This window comes from Podarcis tiliguerta (assembly GCF_965153285.1).
Source record: "Podarcis tiliguerta genome assembly, chromosome: 2".
Taxonomy (NCBI): domain Eukaryota; kingdom Metazoa; phylum Chordata; class Lepidosauria; order Squamata; family Lacertidae; genus Podarcis; species Podarcis tiliguerta.
This window is the reverse complement of record NC_139535.1, coordinates 89,263,067-89,280,056: the sequence shown is the minus strand read 5'-3', so window position 1 is coordinate 89,280,056 and position 16,990 is coordinate 89,263,067. Positions and strand designations below refer to the sequence as shown.

At 44.7% G+C, this 16,990-nt stretch overlaps 1 pseudogene across 1 annotated transcript; it reads left to right on the top strand.

Moving 5' to 3' along the window:
• Window positions 1-10,890: 10,890 nt before the first annotated feature.
• On the top strand, window positions 10,891-12,148 carry LOC310671959 (cyclin-dependent kinase 9-like; annotated as a pseudogene). Its single transcript has one exon. The product of its transcript is annotated as a cyclin-dependent kinase 9-like (transcript).
• Window positions 12,149-16,990: the final 4,842 nt, after the last annotated feature.

Below are 16,990 nucleotides of genomic sequence, written 5' to 3'. Positions count from 1 at the left end.
ATGAGCTGGGAAGCTGTCTGTGGACAAACGTCGGATCCCTTGCCTAAAAGCGAGATGAGCACCACAACCCCATAGTCGCCTTTGACTGGACTTAACCATCCGGGGGGGGGGGTTCCTACTTTTTTTTACTACTGCAGGAGGTTGGACTAGATGACCCTCATGGTCCCTTCCAACTCTACAATTCTATCATTCCCTCAATCTTTTACTTTAGCAGTACGTACATACACTTTGAAACACCCTGATTATTGATAACAGGCAGGCACATTTACTACACTCTTTTATGTGGCTCCTAAAAACTTTGCTCGGTCCCTCCTCCTGCCAACCTAGCAGTTCGAAAGCACGTCAAAGTGCAAGTAGATAAATAGGTACCGCTCTGGCGGGAAGGTAAACAGCATTTCTGTGTGCTGCTCTGGTTCACCAGAAGCGGGTTAGTCATGCTGGCCACATGACCCGGAAGCTGTACGCTGGCTCCCTCAGCTAGTAAAGTGAGATGAGCACCGCAACTCCAGTCATCCACAACTGGACCTAACGGTCAGGGGTCCCTTTACCTTTTTATCCAGATATCTAGAATGAGAATGTTTTAATCTGTTGTGTGTTGCACCGGTCCCCACTAGCAAGCCACCAAGGAATGCCTCACCAATGGAAGTAGTGGCTGTGGTGATAGATGGCACCCAGCAAACAGTTGTCACACACTTTAAAAAAACAAAACACCACCACCACACTCCCACACAATGCACTTCAGCATGTCCTGCGTAATATGTGACTTTTATGTTGGATTCCCCCCAACTTACTACATTATCTCTGGATCAGGAAAATCCAAATTAAATTGGGGGTGGGGGTAGTAGTACAAACTGAACTTGGAACAGGATGTTGTGTGGATAATGCACAACACACAGAGACACACACACACAGACACACACACACCTGGGACACATCAAACCCACTTTACAATGCCCTGTGTTCACACCTTGAGTCAATATTGGTGATGAGGAACTGAGGCTGAGAAACAGTGATGTACCTAAAGGTTCCAAATGACTTGAAAAGTAAGGTGGGATTTGAAGTGTCGACAATTTGGTTCAAAGCCTCAGTCACACGTCCCCAGTTCTCGAGGTCACTTAAGCTTCTCTGTCATCTACGAACTTGTAAGGAAACACATAAAAAAACCCCACAACAATATCTTTTTATGGTTGTTTATGCTTTGAGGCCTTCTTCATGGGATCTGAGCAGCCGTTTTTCATCTCACCATATCTGTGGCAGATAGTTGTGTTACTTTGTTGGTGTTCCTTGTCTTTGACTGACTAGGATAAGGAAACTACGGAGGTCAGAGGTTTCCTGAAGCATGAATTGCGATGAGAAATAGGGTTGAATGGAAATATGTACTACTCCTCTAGTGTGTGTGTTTGTGTGTGTGTGTGTATACACACACATATATATGGGCATTTCTTACTTTCTTGGCAAGGTGTTTTCTTTTTGAGAATCTCCCTTCCTATCTCTTTCTATCTAGTACCCTAGTACTCTGATCCCTCAGAGCTTGCCAAGAAGATGGAGGCATACACCTTACACCAAAATGAGAGCTTCCAGAGGCATTCCTAGGGGTAACTGAAACCAGCTCCTGCTGAGGCCGCAAGCCCAGTGGGGATGCAAAAATCACCTATCAGGTGTTGAAGTCCTCCCAATACTGGGAGCACCCCTCTCACCCAATGCTCAGCACTCCAGCATCTGTTTTGCTGGCAGAAGGAATCCGCTGGGATCTCTAACAGGAAGAACTGCTGCTCCTGCTGCAGGAGCAGGAGATGGAATGGCCTCCAGACATAGAGCGGCGCAAGTGCCCCATTCAGCTCCAAGGAGCCACGGTCCTCCTGTTCAGGCAACCTTGCCTGCTTCTCAGGTTGTTGTTTTTTTCAGGGGAGGGGGGTGCCTATACAGCTCCTTGCCAAGGGTGCAAGGGACACTAGGTATGCCTCTGAGAGCATCCACCTTATACCCTCAAGTGCATGTCTCATCTTCAGGCTCCTCCAGGGAAATGTGAAAATTTGTAGGTCACCTGCCACCTCCTATGGTGTTTTGTTCCTTAATTGATTTATTTAAAGCCGGCAGGGTGAAACCAAATGCAGGAAGAAACGAACGATGGACTCTCCTGCTTCCATTGCCACTTATATAACCAAATTACAACCTGGTTTAGACAATTCCCGCCTCAACTCTTATGGGTAATTTAGAGCGCCGTCCCACTGCTTGTGATGGAATTCCTAACACAACTATGCAAGTACATTTCCAAGCGATGATTGATGTAAATAACTTTTGGGCTAGCCATTATGGAGTCGTGAGAAGTCCCAAGGAAGGGTGTGTACAATTTCCTGGTCTGGTATGTGGAGAGAAATGGAGGCTGTAGGCCTCAGAGACCCCAGAGCTATGGCAACAGAAGAGTAATATGTAACTCAAAGGGAACTGGGCCCTGTTAGGTGACCATAGGGCCAAACTAGCCAATACATTAGCTTTGTATCTGGGCCCTTAAATGCATCTTTAAGCCAGCTGGCTACACATTATTTAGTTTGGTCCTGCATGGCACTTAACCCTGAAGAAAGTATACCAGTGTAAGTCAATGGCTCGCTCACACATCTTGAGTTGAGATTATGTAAAGGATAAACAGTAGGTGCTTAACTTGGTCATCAGGACACATTAATTAGGCTTGGCAAGCAGTAGCTGCTAAATATTTGGCAAAGCTGGAGGATTATTGGCTAAAACCCAGGTTTCTTCCTCCCTGGGCACCATATTTCCCCCTTTATGTTTAAGACTTAATTTCCAGGTGCCATTTGAAACTGGCAGGAGAAGAGAAGAGACTGGTTCATTTGCAGGCGTGTAGGAGGTTATGGATCCATTAGTGCAATTATGTGTGCTTGAGGCCTGCCGGGTTATGAACTCAGGGTCAAACTAGATCCGACTTGAAGTACCTGATTCAAAACTCTGCTTGTGTTTATTTACAACATTCCTACACCGCCCATTAATAAAAAGTTCTCTGGGTGGTTCAAGAACAAAAGTTAAAACCTCCATGAAGTGAAAAAGCAGAATGCAAGCATAAAATCTGATCAGAATAAAACCAGTATAAAGGCAGCAACAGAAAATAGTGCAAAGAGCATTAAAAGAAACCCTGAGAAAATAAAAAGGCCTTTTGCCACAGCATGGGTCTCAGGAGGAAAATCTCTCTAGTGAGAGAATTCTGCAACCAGGAGTGTTGAAAAGGCCTTCCCCTAGTGACAGCCAGCGTGGTGTAGTGGGTAAGAGCGGTGGACTCGTAATCTGGTGAACCGGGTTCGCTTCCCCGCTCCTCCACATGCAGCTGCTGGGTGACCTTGGGCTAGTCACACTTCTCTGAAGTCTCTCAGCCCCACTCACCTCACAGAGTGTTTGTTGGGAGGGAGGGAGGGAAAGGAGATTGAAAGCCGCTTTGAGACTCCTTAAGGGGAGTGAAAGGTGGGATATCAAGTTCAAACTCTTCCTCCTATTCTTCTTCTGGCCACCAGCTTCAGTTCAAATGATGTCTCCTTGCCCTACTTTGTAGAGGGCAGACCTCTGTTTGAAAGTGTCCTCTAGAGCAGATCTCTTCAACCTTTAGAAACTCAGGACCCACCTTTAACCCAAACACGCATTTATGGACCCATTTCTTATGCTTTTACCATATTCCAATTTAAATGTTACAAATTTCTTTCAAAATTGGTATTTATACACTTAAGCTACCATATGCAAATTGGAGTCCTCTTTTGCCCCCTACTTTTTTTGGTGTCACAAATCATAATCTCCTATATCCCACTGATTAAAATTGGGGTGCTCGTTTGGCCCCGAGTTTTTGCAGGAGCCAGCTGACTCACGCAAGAGCGCGAAACCAAAGAACGGGCGTCTTTTGGGCCAGAGATCTAGCACGAGCTGCTAGCATGTGCCAGAGTGCCCAACCAAAAAATGGGACATTCCAATCAGAAGCTGGGTTGGCTTCTGTAATTCCAGGATGTCCCCCTCAAATCAGGATGGTTGAGGAGTATGGCGGATCCTCAACTTTGGCAATGCGTGACTGAGCACCCTATGGGACGAATTTATTGAGGACACCCAGAGAAGGGCTTCTTAAATGAGTCTGTTGAAACAGACTGGAAAGTAATTGGAAAGTAATTCAGAATTCCCTGTTCTGTGTCTGGGGAAACCAACTGGTCTGAGCTGGTGAGAAAAGGGAGATTAAGCCTTTCCTCCTTGCTTCCTAAACCCCACCCCCTCCGATATGCTATTTACAACTAGGGCAAACAGCTTCTTTGGGTGGTGCTTTATATTTATAAAATATTCTTTTAGGCAATAATCCTAGGTGCAATTACCTGAACATTAATACTACTGAAATCATTATCTATAATTATAATATTAAGATTGCTGTGATAGTTAGTTACATATTCACCCTCCCAGACATTTGTCAGCTGGGAACTAGGTGCAAGCCTTTCAGTAAGGGAGAAAATAGAAAATTACCTTTTGCCAGCTTTGTCTGATTTACAAGCTGGGTTTTTTTTGGACAGGGATAGACTAATCGCTGTAGTCAATGCCTTGGTAACTTAAAGACTGGGTTACTGCAATACACTTTATGTGGGCCTGCCTTTGGACATGACTCCAACTAGAGCAGAATGCAGTGGCCTGGTTATCCCTCAACTTTCCCAGGAAAACTGGGACTTCCCATTTTTTAACACGAGAGCATGGCAGCCATTTTGGGATACTCTGCCAATAGAGATTCAGCAGGCACCTTCAGTTTCAACTTCTAAATGCCTGCTGAAAACTTTATATTCCATCAGGCTTATGCAGGCAACTAATAATGCATATTTCCATAGTATAGGTAACTCACAAATTGTGCACATTCAACTTGTGCACATTCAGCTTTACACACTTGGCAAATAAAAAAGAAAAAAGGGGTGGGGTTCTAAGAAAAATGACTTTGGCAACCCCAATCACCATCAAACCCAATGTATTTTTGACTATATACAATTTTGGATTTACAGGTGATCCCGGAATGGAACCCTGCATAAGTTGAGATTCATTTGTAATTGGCTGCTTTCTGATTTAAACATTTTCAAATGGCATGCATTGTCCTTTACGTATGGTTATTGTAAACCATTCTGATTCTTTTAAAAAAATGAATAGCAGTATATAAATATTTTTTATAAATAAATAAATATTGTTGTTATGCACAATGGCAAATGTCATGATACAGACATTTTCATCAGTTCCAATGGCTGGGAGGGGGAAAACCCAGTGGATATAAAGAGGATAGTAAGAGTTGCTGCACTATCAAATGCAATATACAGTACATATAAACAAATCCTGATTATCCTTCTTACTTTTGTGGTTTAGCGTCTGCCCTAAAGAATTCACCCTTATCCCGTTATGCTAAAATGAAACAACTAGTTGTCACCGTTCCTTTGTATTGTGAGTTGTTTTTCCCCGCACTCCACCCACAAGTCGTCACATATGGTCCTGGAACTGCTTATAGAGCAACAACAGAAAGCACTGTTTACTTGCGATGCAGAGCAATGCGCCATCTCTTGCTGGGAACAACAGGTCCGGCCAGCCCCAAAGGCCTCTGTGACGCTGTGCAAACAGCCAGAGGGAACCTTGCCCTAATTCAATAGTGTTAACTAGGGGCAGGTGATAGGGGAACCTGCCTCAAGTGCAGCCTGGACAGGAGAGCAAATTGGTCGCTTTAAATCATCTAACATTCCACTGACAGCTGCTAAAGCAATACTTCATTTGGAATAATTTGACATGTTTTCCAAGCCGGTAGCTGAAAAGTCAAGAAGCCCAGGTATCAGCTTGCTCAGGGTGCTGGCGGTAACAGCAAGCCAGACTTAATGACATCCATCTAATTTGCCAGTAGGCTAAGGCTAGCCAAAGAACCTTCATACTGCAGGTGAGGGAAAAGGAAATCAGAGACATGCAACTTTCCCCAGATTTTACCATTCATTTCCCAAAGGAAGTTAAGGTTGTGGATGAATCCATCAATTTGGGGTTCTCAGTTCTCCACATATCTGCATTAGTTTGTTATACACACACTCCAGAAAATGCATCAGCTTTTAAGTACAAATTTATCCTAATATGCAATTTTGGTGTGCAACTCTGCCCAAGTGGTGAAGTGCCCACGTTTGACACTTTGCAGGCTGTGACTGGAAATTGCATTTCCAACATTTCACAAAAACATAGGGATATGATTGTATCACGCCATTTCCCATACCAAGGATCGGTGCCTGAGCTCCTCACAACTAGCACATATGATAAAAGGCTTCCATTCACTTGATACATGGACCCCAGACCCCAATTATTTTTAATGATCCCCAAGTTCCCTCAACATTTAAAAAATATATACAGTGGACGCTTGGGTTGTGAACGTGATCCACGCGGGATGCACATTTGCAACCCGCAGCGGCGCGTCTGCGCACGCGCGGGTTGTGATTCTGCGCATGCGCGACCTCCAAAACCCAGAAGTAACCCATTCCGGTACTTCCGGGTTTCGGAGCATCCGTAACCTGAAAAAATGCAACCTGAAGTGTCTGTAACCCGAGGTATGACTGTACTGCAGTGTGATGTTTTTTTATCTCGGGTGGTGGTGTCATGCTCCCTCTCCAGCCATTGTCAACAGCAGCAGAACCGTACCCAGTAAGCTACCTGCCACTTCCTCATTCAAGATCGCTTTTGCAATGCTCAGTCATCTTTGAGCACTTCTGGGAAGCCTTGTCTGCCCACTGAATGATCAGCAGCAGCTGGCTAGTCCCAGCAGAGATTGCACATTAAAGCAGCCACTGTTCTGCCATGCCAGAAGTTTCACAAAGCCACTTTTCTGAGCTAAGTGCTTGCTGAGCACCCTACATATGTCAAGTACTTGTTTGATCAAGACTGGAATCAGGAAATTAATTATCCATTGTTTTGCGATTTGAGGACATTGACGCTGCTTATATAACAAAAACAAGAGTTCCCAAATTATTTAAGAGTTAATGAATTAAATTTAATGAAATGATGCTGAATTATTAAATATATGTCTGGCAATACCCTCTTTGTGCACTTCTGCCACACCCACTTTGGCATGCAGTCCCCAGGGAGATGGCATGGGGACAATGTAGGCCTCAGACCAAAAACGGTTAGCTAGCCCTAATTTGGATGCAGCTCCTCTGCATACTTCCAGTCTGAGCTCACTTTTGGTGCAACCTTTCATTGAACATCCCTCCTGGTTTGTTGGCACAAAGTTTACAGGGAGATTAGATGACATCACCTATTTATCTAGCATTCAGTTGGATTTGTTTATGGGGAGTTTATGTGCAGACCCTTCAAGTGTCCCTATTTTTCAGGGAGAGTCCCGGATTTAGAGAAGCCGTCCTGGTTTCTGATTTGATCCCCAAATGTCCCGCTTATCCTTTGGACATCCCTATTTTCATTGGAGAAACGTTGGAGGGTATGGAATTATGCAACCCCAGAGCCCAGGAGGTAAGTAACTTGCAACTTTTAGAAGACACCTGAAGGAAGCCCTTATGTTGGAAGCCACCCAGAGTGGCTCTGGCAGCTGAGTCAGATGGGCGGGGTACAAATAATAAAATAAGAATTATTATTGTTATGGAATAGGATGTCCCTATTTTCATCGGAGAAAGGTTGGTGTGCATGTGATTGTGGGTCCAGCAATCATTACCCTACATCCACTGTCACTCATTAGTCTACAAGTTGGGTCAGGGCAGCCCACTATGCCACTTCAGTTGAGCAATGACTGACTAGGGGGCAATCTGGATGTAGCTGTGCTGAGGAAAGCTGTGCATCCACTTGGTGCACCTGAACTAGCCAATGCCACCCTGTGGCTGGCCCTGTGCGGAGATGTGCAGGTCGGGGCAGTTCCAGCATCATTAGCAGGGCAGCACCAGCCACTGCACATATGCAAAGCAGACCCGGAACTCCACTCAGCACAGCCACCAAACCGGAGCATCCGCTGTGGGCTTAGCTGTGTCATTAAGCCCTCCCAGGGAATCCATTGTTTGCTTTACAATGCATGCCAGAGGCTGGTGCCAGGCCTATTAAATCCCATTAGGAGTAAACATGCATAGGATTGCACTTCATGCTAAAGTCTATGGCGCTGCAATGTCATTGACTGATTGATTGATTGATTGATTGATTGACAGGCAGACATGGAAGAGGAGCCACAGAAGAAACCTTTCGAATTTAGGAGAGATTGGATTATAGTTTCGCTGTGCCTATAAAATCAACGTGCATGGATTGTTAGTGTGCAGGACAGCAGGCCTCGGACTTAGGTGACACGTGTGCTTGCACAAAGCAGGTTATAAACATACTTAATGTGGCTGACACTGACACTGGCATCTCTCTTGCACATCCTCAGACGAGAAAGAAGCCAGCCAGCCCTGTTTTATGGCAACAAATAATAACCCCTCACAATGTCCACAGTGCACCGTCACTACCATCCAAAGGGCTGGGCAAGCATTCTGTTGAATTGCTCCTCCTAGGAATTATAATTTGGTTTCACATGCCCTGCACTTACCCAGCAGCAGCACCTATGCTAAAGAGCTGCTTGGAAATTCCCTGCTGCCACCAAACTAAGGATGGAATTATCTGAAAATCTCAGATAATGTCAAGTTTATCTGCAATATTTCCCCCCCTAATTCCTGCCTCACTCGTTCTCAATGAGAAGTTTACTGGTTCTATTAAAAACACAAACAATTCTTGCACAGTCTACACACACACACACACACACACACACACGAATAATATTACTAGGGGCTGCCAACCCGGCTTGCTCCATTCACCAACCCACCAATCCCTTTGCCAACCCTCTTCCCCCACACCCAGCCAACCCCTTCTCGTTTCCCAACTGGGTAGGCAAATGAGCAGGGTGGGGCTAGATGTGTTTGATTTGCCAAGATGCTATAAACTGTATTAACATACCCGCCTACATTTCTCTGATGAAAATAGGGGCATCCTATTCAACAATAACAGTAATAGTAATAATAATGTGTTTCCAACATATATATAAATATAATAAAACATTAAACATGAAAACAATTGCTTGTAAAGGACTGCCTTCAGATGTCTTCTAAAGATTTTATAGCTACTTGTCTCCTTGGCCCAGGGGTTGCATAACTCCATACCTTCCATTGTTTCTCCAATGAAAAAGCCACTTCCGCAATAAACAAGGAAGTGGGGTTGCGGGCGTCACACCCCTTCCCCACATTTGCGGGGGCTGACTCCAGCCCCCGCGATACCTAAGGGAATCCCCGCCCATGTCATACCAATCGGCTGGCTCCGGGGGCGGGGCCTCGGCTATTTAAACCTGCTGCAGCCGAGGCTCCTCCTCTTTTCCTCCGCTGCTACAGCTGACCCGGTTTTCCCGCCCATCCCACCCCTTTTTAGGATAGGTTCTCTGACGTTGCTATGAACTCCGGTTGGTCGCCGTCAAGGGGCGTGGTAGGAATTTTCCCAAATGGCAGATTGGCTCCAGCCATTTGGTTTTCGCCTACCTCGTAGCAAACCGTCACAACTCCTCGGTATTGGCGGTTAGGCATTGGTAGGGGTACTGTCCTATTGTTATGCAAATGAAGGGGGAAGGAGTGCCATCACCTTCCCCCAAGCAAGGGTAGTCCGGTAAAGGATTCCGGTGGGCGTGGCCTTGTCCTAAGCCTAAGGAGGTGTGGGCCCACAGCACGCCCCCACGCGGTGATGCCCGGGGGAGGTCCTAGTTGACGTGCCTCAGCAGGACTCCTCCCTCTGGTGATTAACCTCTAGCGAGTTAGTAGTTAGGACCAATGCCTAAGCCAATACCGCTCAATTCCTGTAATCAATAAAGTTGTGGCCTAATTTGACCCACTAACCTGAATTCTTGTGTCCTGTGTCTTTATTTCCTCGGGGGGAGGCGGGAACTCGCCACGCAATAGGAATAGCCTACCATACCCTCCAACATTTCACCAATTAAAATAGGGATGTCCTAAGGGAAAACAGGACATTCCAGGATAAAATCAAAAGCTGAGACAGCTTCTGTAAATCCAGGGCTGTGCCTGGAAAATAGGGACACTTGGAGAGTCTATATTAATGTCAACAGAGAATTGCCAACATGTTTATCTCCCGCCACCCATTTATCTTCAGCATAATAGGGGCATCTCTTACGTAAGTTATCATTTTGTAATAAACCCTGTTGGAAATTACCTTCCAACCTTTCAGTAGCATGACTCAACAGAAGTTACATGTTTAGAGTGTGAGGTTAAAAGCCTCTGTGTACTTAAGTACCTCAAGTACCTCAAATGAGGTTGTCAGTCTGTAATAACCCCTCTTAATAAACAACCAGTGCAATGGCCAGGGAACTGTTGCCTAGGGACTTGGTGCAGGTAGCACTCCAACCAGCTAGCTCCTCACACACAAAGTGGCTCAGAAGAGTGACGCATGCAAGGGAACGAAGATCCCTGCCTGCAATTAGAAAAAGTGGCAGCTTGCCATTTTCCTGTTCAAAAAGAGAGGGAGCAAAGCACATTACTACTACATAAGTAGGCTGTTCAGATGAGCGGATAGTTATGCAGTCAAAGCTTGCTGCACTAACATCTGTCCTGGCAGTATTATTAATATTATTATTATATTATTATTATTATTATTATTATTATTAAACCAATAATCACTCTGATTTGTACAGTTCTCATGCTGTTGCTTATTGCTTGTTCTTATTAACTGGGCTGCATTAAACAACTGTCACTTTTTTTGCATTATTGTATTCGGTGCATTGTTGGAAACTGTCCTGGAATCACATAAACGTCTATAAACTGGACAGATAAATAAACTGTCTTACAGCCCACGTCCTGGAAGTGGCGTTGGTGGCGGCGGGATGAGAGGAACTGCAAAGAAATGGAGCGGCTGGGTGAAAGCGCTCCCGGAAACATGCCGCTGCGCCCCTCAGATGGAGACCGGCGGCAGCCAGAAGAGATCAGGGGCGCCGGCTCCGCCATGGCCTAGCAGTGCAACACGGTGAAATGTCTCTACTGCGACAAGGTCTCCAAGTACGAGACGTTGGCCAAGATTGGGCAAGGCACCTTCGGGGAGGTCTTCAAAGAAAAACATCGTCAAACAGGCAAAATGGCATTGAAAAAAGGGTTGATGAAGAATGAAAAGGACGGGTTCCCCATCACAGCCCTACGGGAGATCAAAATCCTCCAGCTACTCAAGCATGAAAACGTTGCGAATCTCACTGAGATCTGAAGGACCAAAGCCTCTCCGTACAACTGCTGCAAGGGCAGCATCTACCTGGTATTTGACTTCTGCGAGCATGACCTGGTTGGACTCCTTAGCAATGCCCATGTCAAGTTTACACTTTCAGAGATCAAGAAAGTCATGCAATTGCTCCTGAATGGCCTGTACTACATCCACCAGAATAAGATCTTGCATCGGGACATGAAAGCAGCCAACGTGCTTATCACCCACGATGGTGTTCTGAAGCTGACCAACTTTGGCCAGCCCAATCGCTACACTAGCAGGGTGATGACTTTGTGGTATCGTCCTCCGAAGCTGCTTTTGGGGGAACGAGATTATGGACCACCCATTGACGTCTGGGGCGCAGGATGCATAATGGCAGAGTTGTGGACCCGAAGCCCCATCATGCAGGGAAACACAGAACAGCACCAGCTCACTCTCATCAGCCAGCTTTGTAGATGCATCACCCCGGAGGTATGGCCAAGCATGGATAAGTACAAACTGTATGAGAAGGTAGACTTGCCGAAATGGCAAAAGCACAAGGTGAAGGAGAGGCTAAAGGTGTACGTCAAAGACCCATATGCTCTGGATCTCATAGACAAGCTGCTGGTCCTGGATCCTGCCCAAAGGATAGATAGCGATGACACCCTGAATCACGACTTCTTCTGGTCCGACCCTATGCCTTCTGATCTCAAAAACATGCTCTCCACTCATAACCAATCCATGTTCGAGTACCTGGCTCCTTGCAGGAGGAGGGGTGGACATGTGCCACAGCAACCTGCCAATCAGGGCAGGAATCCAGTGGTGACCAATCAGACAGAGTTTGACAGAGTGTTCTGATGGCTGTGGACAAAGAACAAGAATGGAGTACTGGTTTCCAATGGAATAACGAAAACGATTTGTTTCAGCTGTTGTTGTTTTTACTGTTGCAAAGCAAAACAAAATGAACAAAACAAAAATTGGTGGGAAGAGAACAAAACACCTGCGGGTCTGTGTTTTAAGAGCTGCAGGGCTAGATTAAACACTGTCTGGAAAGGTGTGTAGAGTTCTGCCTACCTGGGCTATCACAGACTGAACTGCAGCTTTTCTGTTGATTTCTGAGGTACTGAAACAATCTTGGTGAACTGTTTTTCGGGGTTGTTGTTGTTGTTTTTAATTCATTGCTTCTATGAAGTTGCACTGCTAGGAAAGTGTGTATCTGGTGTGCAGGAGGATGGAGCAGACTGGGTAGGGTCTTGTGTCCAATAATGGCTGCTGACTTTGAATCATACCGTGTGGCCTGTCCACTTCTGTCAGCAAGTTCCACACACGTGTTGCTGCAGTGGGTTTGCAGCAGTGGTCTCCAAGATTCTGAGAAAGCCCATATTGTGAGAAACAGTTTGTCATGTACTCAATTGCAGCTACAGGCCATGGACAGTTGCGAGAAGACTTATTCTTTTTGTACTAACCAGTGACGGTAAAGCTCCCTTTATCTTATCTGTGGAATGTTGCTTAGAAGAACCAAGAAAGTCTGTTCGGAACAACAGTGAAGGCCATGAAAGAATGATGGAGCTTATGTGAAAAAGGGGGAAGTTAACCTTAAAAGGAGTGAGGAAGGATGTGGTTTAACAATTAGCTAATGAATATGTAATGCTTCATGTATGTCAGCCAAAAATAAAGTATATATTATATATAAGCCAAAAATAAAGTATACAAGGCAACCATGGCAAGGCACTCAGCTTTTGGAAGTATCCTCTGAGTATCCACTGCTTGCTGTCAGCAAACAATAAATTTACTTTCCTTTTCTTTATTGCTGCATTTTGAAGTTTTCATTCAGTCTGCAGAGTCTTGCAACAGGTTGATTAGGGGGGCCAGGAAGCAAGCTGCAGATCTCCCAGGCTTTGGTAACAGAGGTAGCCTTCCCATAGTGGGTGAGAAGAATGTGGCCATCAAACCAGTGTTTCTTGGATTTAGGTCCTCAGCTGTTCGACTACAAGTCCCATCATGCCTGGTCACTGGTTCTGCTAGCTATGGATGATGGGAGTTATAGTCTAGCAGCTGGTGGCCAAGGTTTGAGAAACACTGAATTCTTATATTTTTGCTGCACCACTATGTAGCTCTGCCATGGATTTTGTAGACTTCAAGCTTATTAAAAAAAAAAAAAAAAAATCCCAACAGCAGCAGTAAATTGTCACTTACTTGGACCTAACAAGGCAAGAGGTCTGATGACTTTCCATTCTGGGTATGGGTGGGATACTTATCTGTATTACACTTTTATCATGTTCTGGTCTTTTTCTAAATAGCTCAACTGTAATAAACGGTATTTGCATACACACACACATACAGTGTCTTACAAACTGGACAGATAAATAAACTGCCATGTTGTTATTACTTGTATACTCCACTTTCCAATTACCAGTAATATTTCTCAAGGTAGTTTAGGACGACGATGATCAAATTTTAAAAAAACCTACAGGGTTGGACCAATATACAGTATACAGTTGAATCAATTAAATTCATCACAACAGATTATATGGGTATACATAACTGACACAAGACAAAGGGGCAGTTAAATTTCAGGCTGGCAGCTTAAAATAATGGTGCGGCAGTCGGAAACAGAACAGACCAATTTAACATCAACTTAAAACATGGTCACTTCAAATTTTTTTTTAAAAAAAAAAGGTAAACAAAGCCCCCCCCCCCCCCCAGTTAGCAACAAGAAGTAAAAAAGCACTAAGAAATAAAGGTCTGGCTTCAGGCCTAGCATATGAACGAGGCACTAAGCAAGAGTCCCAGTTGTAAGTACTGAGAAGCCCCATTCACCTTACCATCACATACACAGTGGTGCCATTTAGTACTTTGCAGCAGAAGTCCAAGGCCTCACCAAGTGCAGGCAGGGCTCCCCAATGCAGCCTGGCTGGCCAGCTGACAGAGTTTGTGTAACTGTGACACATTTGGCTTCTGAAACTTCCATTACAGTGGTTTAAGTACTTAATTCGTTCTGGAGGTCCGTTCTTAACCTGAAACTGTTCTTAACCTGAAGCACCACTTTAGCTAATGGGGCCTCCCACTGCCGCCGCGCCGCCGGAGCATGATTTCTGTTCTCATCCTGAAGCAAAGTTCTTAACCTGAAGCACTATTTCTGGGTTAGCGGAGTCCGTAACCTGAAGCGTATGTAACCCGAGGTACCACTGAATAATGAAAACCAGATGCTGAGCCAGTGAAAGGGTATTGACTACCAGGAGTAGGTATTGGGCTTAATCTGTGCATGATTTGGAATTTGCATCTATTTAGCTTAGAGATTGCCTCCATCCATACTTTACGCACCACAGGAGGAACAGCAGTGTGGTGTTAACAAGACAGGTACGGTATGTCATCCTATAAGCAGCCTGCTGAAGGACATTCTCTTCAGAGGACTACAAGCCTGACTCAGGTCATGAAACATTTAGCATATGCAGGCATTCAGGTGATGCATCCCTAGGGATTTTTATGGTTTTAAGCATGCAGTTTTAAGCATGTCTGTGTGTATGTATGCGATATTAAATGTGTTTATTTTGTACATGGAGAGCTTTGGGCAATGGGTGCTTTCATTTAAAAAAAAAATCACAATGGGCATAATCCATACATAAAACCCTCCCACTGAAACTGATGGGACTGAAAACACCTATTTGAGGCACATTTTGTACCTCTTTTATAAGACTAATAATCAAATTTATTCCAGTCATTTATAATGTGGATTTTAAAAAAATAAATCAATCAAAATTTCAACATCAAATAAACAGAAACATACAAAATGTTTTTCTTTTCTGGCTTATACATATGCACACAAAAAGAGAAAGAGAGAAAGAGAAAGCACGAATGAGAGAGATCAATCAGTTGAAACTGAATTTTATGCATCCCACGTTTGCATATTTTTGTATCATCTACACATCACTGCCCTCATCCAAATGTCAGTCGGTATTTTCTTCCCATTCCTCAGACAGGAAAAATATGTCATTTGTTATACACAATCACTGCTGCTGTGGATGTTCCTTGGCACTTTTTTGCAGTGGGTGGTTTGTCGTGTGTGGCGACCAGTTATACTGCTTTCAGTGCTCTCTATTGCCACACCCCCGACTTCCTCACCTGAGCACAATGGAACCGTTTTGTTTCTGTGGCCTACACAATAAGAGTGTGCCTGTTTCCTCTGGCTGTTGAAGGCATGCTCCCGGTGCACATATATATATTTGTTTTTAATGCACCAGCCTTGCCCAAAACTACACCTGCACAAAACACCCACATAAAAAATAATACAGAAGCATAGAATTGTAGAGTTGGAAGTGATCCCAATGGCCATGTAGTCCAACCCGCTGCAATGCAGGAATCTCAACATGTGGTTCCTCATCCAATTTGAAATCATATTGGACCCTGCTTAGCTTTGCAAATGCGCTAGACGTTTTGTTGCTGCACCACTAGGAGATAATTTGGACTGTCATCCTCTCTTGGCTGTCACCCAACAAACACAGTTAGAGGCTCTTACTTGTAACAATACAGGCTCAGCAGAAGACACCGTTCTCAGGAGTCACGATTCAGGAGCAGGACAAGAAGTTCAGAACTGGATGGAAGTGATGAAGATGTCCCAGCAAGTTTTCCCACACCTCCTGCCAAAATTTCAAAGATGAGGCATGGTACACTAACTCACAAGGCTCCAACAATTTTGCCTGCCCACCACCGCTGCTTCCTCCTCTTCCATCAGAGCCTGTCAGCCCAAACCTAAGAGCACTGTGGGGCTCAAGACTTAACCTGAATAACAACTATGGCAAGTGGAAAGGGGGAGAGTCCAGGTGTCATGAGCTCATGCCACGGACCCCCCTCCCCTCCGGTTCTACAATATGCATGAGCATGATAAGTGAGGGAGATTCACTGTGCAGATATGATACACTGTTATATGATGTAGCATAGATAGATAGATAGATAGATAGATAGATAGATAGATAGATAGATGATAGATAGATAGAGATAGAGGAGAGAGACAGATACTCAATATACCAGTTCAGTGCAAATTGCTTCCAGGCAAAAAAGAAAAAAGAAAAAAAGGTCTGTATTAAAATTTTGAGCAAATATTGATCCATCAGGATATGGTCAGGATTTGGTAGCCTTCCACTCACTCAGATCGCATCACATTAAATTCAGACTCCTGTCTCTCGTCACAAAAAAACTCCCTCCCTTACCTCCTTGACTTACAGCTGTTCAGAACACTGGCGATTTCACTTTTTGTGTTGGCGAAAGCAGAAACAAAGCAGAAGGAAAAAGACCCCAAAACAACCACTTGGTTTTTGTGTGCTTGGGGAGTGAAATGGCCTGGGAATGAGCTTGATAGCACCTTAAGAGAGACGTTGCAGGGGTGAAACATGGTGGGCGGGGCGGGGGAGGAGAGAACAATATTGGGTCCGTTTTAAACTGCTGTGTAGACAGACCAAGCCTGGATAGATCCCACTGGTGTGGACTGCAAGCAACGCATATAGTGTCTAAAAACCCTGGAGTGTGTGTGTGGACACTTGCAAGCCAATAGTTCACACACATGAAACAATTCTGAGCCACCTGTTTGCAAGATTACAAGCATCCCTGAAGCTGAAAGAAAGATTGATTCCAACCTGTTTATAAAGCATCCGTCCTGATTTCTTTGTACAAAGGTTGTATAACTTACCATCAATTGATGGCTATGCCACGCTTTCTTGTGCCACTGCAAGCAATCATTATCCCACACATTCCAGCACATTTTCCCACCACTTTCCTTACC